This window comes from Pygocentrus nattereri, chromosome 8 (assembly GCF_015220715.1).
Source record: "Pygocentrus nattereri isolate fPygNat1 chromosome 8, fPygNat1.pri, whole genome shotgun sequence".
Classification (NCBI taxonomy): domain Eukaryota; kingdom Metazoa; phylum Chordata; class Actinopteri; order Characiformes; family Serrasalmidae; genus Pygocentrus; species Pygocentrus nattereri.
Genome location: NC_051218.1, coordinates 46,031,309 through 46,038,246, shown reverse-complemented (window position 1 = coordinate 46,038,246; position 6,938 = coordinate 46,031,309).

The window sequence follows — 6,938 nt, the reverse complement described above, 5'->3', positions numbered from 1 at the left end:
CACACTTGCCCAGAGCGGTGGGCAGCCCTATCCACTGCGCCCGGGGAGCAGTTGGGGGTTAGGTGTCTTGCTCAAGGACACCTCAGTCATGGGCTGTCAGCTCTGGGGATCGAACCGCCAACCTTCCGGTCACAGGGCCAGTTCCTTAACCTCCAGCCCACGACTGCCCCAATTTATGTATTTAAATTGAATGGAAAACTGACATGTAGTTAAAATACATAAGTTTAAACTTTTGGGCTTCAATATTTTTTTCAGTCTAACAGGACGGACTCCTGTTAATAATGGCCAAATCCTATTTAAGCCGCTAGTTATCAGAAGATCTCAGAAGATTAGTCATAGTCCCTCATGTTGAAGACATGCAGGTGCTCTGTCAGTGTTCAGTAAGGGAGATATAGACAACAGAGCACCTGCCTAGCTTAGCATGCAACACCTGAGCGAAGACGCGCTGAAAGCACCATCTGATGGGGGTGGCTTTGCGTGGGAGGGAAGGGCGCATTTGAAGAGGACGTGAAGCACAGAGCGCGGTGTCTGTGTGGGCTTTGTGCACCGTGTGATTCAGCGAGCGTGGGCTGAGATTACAAAGAGACAGGATTAAAAATTACTACAGTTTACTATCATGAGCAAAACTCCATATCTTAACTCCATATCCTGCTACGTTGAGTGAAGTTAGGCTTCTGGTCGTTTTGTTCCCACTGCAGTCATGACCAGGTGTTGGTCAGGTCGTACGGTAGAATGTGTTTCCAGGGCAGTAGAACCACATCAAAACAGGTTCTTAAACAGACCGCCGGCACACGAATAGATCGTCTTACCCAATTGGTTTAAAGTTAGAGCTCAAAAAGCATTCCAGACTTTAGACTGAAGTCCTTTAGCTTTGAGCGATTCTATACCTTAATTTGGTAGATTTTGTTGAAATGAAGGACTGAGCATTTCATTTCATTTCATTCAGCTCCAAAACATCACCACGTTTTTTGGCAGTGACTGTTGAGGTAGTGACAATTTTAGGTTATTTTGATTCTAACTTAAAAATGTTCATGACAGCTTTGAACAGTTGTGAACAGAAAAATTGTAATTTATTATTAAAATGCAAAAATGTTACTTAATTGCCAAAAAAATGTGTTTCGTTAGTGACCATTCTTAAATGTTACGCACTGATTTTCAGACTTTGGGACACACTTTACCTGCTCACCATGTGGGCATGAGGGACAGGGATGCAGCCTCACTTTCTGCTCTAAAATGCAAAGGTGTGGTTAAAATAAGGCTCCACCTACGGACTAAAGCTTTGTTTCAGTAATGACAGGAAAACATCACTCAAATGTTTTGTTTGGAAATGAAATGCATGATAAATCTAAATCTACTTCAGCCGTCTGGGCCAGCCATCTCCTACAAAAATGACCTTATACGTAATTATTTTGTATTTATTACCAAATGAATCTGATTTAATGCCTTGGGTTTAAGTTCTAAAATCTGACTGGTTCGTTTTTGTCGTGACAGCTCTGGGGGCTCATTTGGGGGGGTTGGTGAGGGGCATGGAGAGAGTAGACAACCTTATGGTCAACCAAATCAAATAGGTGTTGAATATTTGCACTTCATGCTTGAACAAAGCAAAAACATTAAATATCAATTGAAAATCACTTCAAAGAACCCTTTCCTGTACCTTTATTTTCAGGAGTTTAGGTTCAACAAGATGAAAGTCATGAATGTCAATGAAGCCTCTAAATAAGAATCATGCTGTCTTAATGGGAGCATCTTAAGCCCGTTGTAATTGCCGATGTCAGTGTCAGTGGAACGGTTCAAATCCTCTTCCGGCATAAAATTAAAGGGTTTCGAAGCTTAATCAAGAACCAGCGTTCTGTGTGTGCCATCACCGAAAGCTGCCTTATTGACTCCGGTGAAAATAAGGGGTTGTGAGTAAAGGCTGCGTTCACTGGACCACAGCTAACCAGTAAACAGCACTTCCTTTTCTCCCATCCACACTTTTCCCACTCCGGCTATCTGGTGTTTTGCGGGACAGAAATCAATCCATAGAGTAGGAGCGTGTAATTTGTCCTTGGCTTTGACAGAGGCTTGGGTCAATAAAGCCATTGCACCTCCACTCCTCCCTCGGCCTAATGCTAGACACAGCAATACACTGACTGGCGTTCGGGCATGACGAATGGTGGATGCGTGGCCAGTGACTCACCCGCACGAAACGGGGCAGGACAATGTTTTTCCAGCCCTACCCTGAGCACCGGACTGGAAACACACCTCAGTCACAGTCTGACTGCTGTTGCTAATCAGATGGCCAGGATCTGTATTGTTGACTAAGCTTTAAAAGCAAAACAACGAGCAGCACTTCAATTTAAAAAGCTTCAGGACTAATCTTGCTGTAATGAAATTAAAACACTGTAATTATTCCCAAAATATATAAAGAATGTGAAAATTCTTGTAGCGCTGACAGTCAGCAAACGTTGTAGACTTACATTCTGAAGTGTAAAATAGCTGTTTTCTGAAACATTAACCTGATTTGTTGAACATACGTGTACACAATGAATTAAATATGAGGCTAGTAGTCTTTAACGTTATAGGTTTCAACTGATTTGAGGCTGTAAAAAAAAGAACGATAACTTTTTGCTATGTCCAGAATGATGAACAGAGCTGTTGATTCTATTATGACTGAGAAAACTATTATAAGATTCAAGATTCAGGAGTTTTATTGTCAGGCAGTTACACTGTACAATGAAATTCTTACTTTGCTCTTCCTTCATTCACCAAATCTAATCTTAATATAATCTTAGAATCTCCTGTTACTGCACAGAACAATATTGTTTACTGTTTACGTCTATTACTTGATGCACTTTATGAACAGCTGCTCTACATATGTGTAACTTTGATTTTCAGCTTTGCACATCTGCACATTTTTACTTTTACTTTTTAGTACTGGTTTTAGAGATATTTTTATATTTTCTTTTTTATTCTCTTGAGATTATATTTGGTGAATGGAGGAACAGCAAAGTAAGAAACCGCCTGCTCTGCTTTACATATGACACTAAAACTCGTGAATTTTGAATCTCGAGAAGAAAATAGAAAACAAATAGAAAATATAGGATATATAGTAAATAGTAAAAAAGTACTGTTTTATGTGCAAAGCTGAAAGACAATTAAAGTTACATGAGCATATGTGCAAATATGTAGAGCAGCTGTTCAAAAAGTTAATTAAGTAACAGATGTAAACAGTAAACAGTAAACAGTAACCAGTAACCAGTAACCAGTAAACAATAGTGTTATGTACAGGATTATAACATCATTTACAATATATAACACTGAGAATGATGTTATAATCAATTAATATCTGAGCTTTCCATTTGTAACATGGTAATACATTCTCATATACATATCAAGTAATTGTAGTGAAATAGATCATTTCAGTATATTATGTAATATTTAACCTATTAATCTCTTTAATAAAAGCCTAATTTGTTATGTATTTGTATATTTGTAAAAAAATTGTATAAATGTATTTTGTACAATATATATATATATATATATATATATATATATATATATATATATATATATATATACAACTTATTTGTAATATATAACAATTTATATAAATAAATATATATAAATACAATCAAATATCTTAAAATACCTCATAATGTGAAACAACTAGAAACTATAAGAACATTTTATTTAAGTTTTTACTGTAGATGTTACACTGCATAATTAATAAATAAATAACAGCAATATTTAATATAAGATGAGATTCCAAATGTTGGGAATGGCAGTGTCATTCCAATTCAAACATACAGCACTGTGCTAGAGTTTTAGGCACCTTAGAAATTAGGTTTTAAAAGCTATTTATCTGAGTAGTAAGCATTTATTTGCTCAGGCACCACTAATATTAGAATACAGCAGTATTAATACAATAAGCAGTGATTTTATGTAGATCAAAGTGTTCATTTAACCAGTCCTAACGCCCAGTCCGTAAGGCAGCCCAGTGATGCGTGTATTGTCATCCACTGCTTAGTTTGGCTAATCAATATTTCATTAAGTTAAATAGTGTGCTGGTAATTTAACATCCCTCTGATGGCTGGAGGCCATCCTGGAGACATCTGGAACCCAACGGTTTTCTTCAAACAAGCTCTTGTTGAATGTGTGTTGCATCTATAATGTTATAGGGTGATAAGGTAAAGACACAGTTACTGCCTAGACGAGTGTTTTTAAACACTATGATTAGATGTCTAAGACTTTCACAAACTAATGTACATCGAGATGTGAACAGAGCATGAACAGCAGGAGAAGCTGATGGAGTGTAGATCTGAGTTGCATTCAAGTGTGAAGCCATTGCAACTTATATGCTATATATTATATCTCTGCTGTCGGAACAAAACCTCGTACCTCCGTTTCTCAGTTTTTGGCACAGTTTCAAAACGCCCGTTGCCCTTTACATTGTATTTAAATTTCATGCTGAATGGACCAAAATAAGTGGCCCAGAATGACCTGGAAAAGCGTCTGGCTCCATTGACTTGCATTAAAAGTATTGTATGTTTTTTCCTTCTCCTGTAAAGTCGTCATTTTGGAGGTATGAGGCTTTGTTCCGACAGCAGTGATGTATTGCTGATCACTGCTGTCCTAAGAAAATGTTGTAAGGTGATTTTATAAGAGAAGGAGGAACATTTGTTAATGTAATCTAAATGTTGTCTAAAGAAATCGTTTCTGTTGGTTCATTATGGCACATTTACACCATCTAAGAGCTGCTGGCAGTTTCCAGCGCTGTAAACGCTAAAATCAGTCTCGGTGTCTTTTTACCAATAAACAGTTATTATCTTACAAGCAAAATGTTTTTGGCACTAGTTGATATCCTGTCATACGCTCCAGGCCAAAGTGGGAAGACGGTATTGATCAGGGTTATGTGCTGCTTTTATGATTGAAGGCTTACTAGGGTAAATCTAATTTTATTGGCAGGCCTCGTCAGGCGTACGGCGTGCGCCCTCTAAACTTGGAACTGGAGGAGATTGTGAAAAAGCAGCCTTGTGTTGAAGAGCAATCTGCTGTACCTTCATGTGAACTTCATAAGCAGCACAGTGTTGGATTTACAGTGCTGTGAAAAAGTATTTGCCCCCACCCGAATCCTTCTTTTTTTTGTTAAAGAAAAAAGAAAACAACATAAGTAAGCACAAAATTCTGCTTTTAAATGACAATTTATTGACAAAGATTTATTAAACACCTGCACTCCACCGGCCAGTTTTTTAGGTAAAACTTGCTAGTGAAAGGCTGGACCCCCTTTTGCCTTCAGAGCTGTCTTTATTCTTCATGTCAGACTTTCAACAAGGTGTTGGAAACGTTCCTCAGAGATTCTGGTTGGTTATTTGAGTTCCTGCTGTCTTTCTATCATCTGGAACCAGTCTGCCCGTTCTCCTCTGACCTCTCACATCAACACACCTGTCCACACAGCTGACCGCTCACTGGATATTTCCTCTTTTTCGGACCGTTCTCTGTAAACCCTAGAGATGGTTGTGTGTGAAAATCCCAGCAGATCAGCAGTTTCTGAAATACTCAGACCAGCCCGTCTGGCACCAACAACCACGCCACGTTCAAAGCCCCTTAAATCCCCTTTCTTCCCCGTTCTGATGCTCGGTCTGCACTTCAGCAAGTCGTCTTGACCTCCTCTACACGCCTAAATGCACTGAGTTGTGGCCGTGTGATTGGCTGATCAGCTATTTGTGTTAACAAGCAATGGAACCTGATAAAGTGGCCGGTGAGTGCATATCACCAGTGTGAAAAAGTATTGAAGAAACTGGGAAAGATATTTTTCCACAGTCCTGTATGTCTTGTTTCAAAAGCATCACATGTACAGATTGCACTGCAAAGCCAATGCAATATACAGTAATCCCGCTGTAATCCAGGATTTCTTTATTAAGTAGCCTCATCCATTTAGTCATGTTCCTCAAACAGAGTAACTGAAAGACTTAAAGGATTCATGTGTCATTAAACAGTGTTGATATTAAGTGGCTAATGAGTAACTAATCTTTCTTGTCGGAGTCACAAGCTGTTCCACCACCTCTTTTCATTTCAAAGCTGTGAAAAAGTATCTGCCCCTTCCCTTTTTGCACATTTATTCCACTTAATTGTTTCAGATCAATAATCTACATTTAATATTAGACAATAATCCTAGTGAACAGAAAATGCTGTTTTTAAATGATGAAGAAACATTGCCTCCTTAGCCACAAAATCAACCAGTAAATCAAACTTAATTGACTGTTGAGATCACATTTCACCAGCCACATTCAAGCCGGATCACTGCCAGACCTGTTGAATCTAAAGATCACTTAAATACAACCTCAGCCTGGCGATGTGAAAGAGGCTACAAGGTCTCAGAAAGCAGCACATGAAGCCACGTTCTAAAGAGATTCAAGACAAATGGGAAATAAAGTCATTGAAATCTATGAGACTGGAAAGGGGTACAAAGACAGGCTCAGGGACTCCAGAGAACCACAGTGAGAGCCACTATCCACAAAAGGAGATAGACTGGAGCAGTGGAGAACCTTCCCAGGAGTGGCTAGCCTACCAAAATTTCACCAAGAGCACCTCAACAATTCATCCAGAGGTCACAAAATAATCCAGACGAAGATCTAAACAACAGGAGACCTCACTTGCCTCAATTCAGGTTAGTATACATGATTTCACAAAAGGAAAGACACGCCAAAAATGGCATGCACAAGGTGCAAACCACTGCTGACCAAAAAGAACACAAGGGCTCATCTCACAATTGCCAAAAACATCTAGATGACCTCCAAGTCTTTTGTGATAGTATTCTGTGGACTAATGGGTCAAACGTAGAACTTTTTTGGAAGACATGTGTCCTGGTACATCTGCCATAAAGCTAACACTGCATTCCACCATAAGAACATCATGCCAACAGCGAGACATGGTGGTGGTAGTGTGATGCTTCTGGG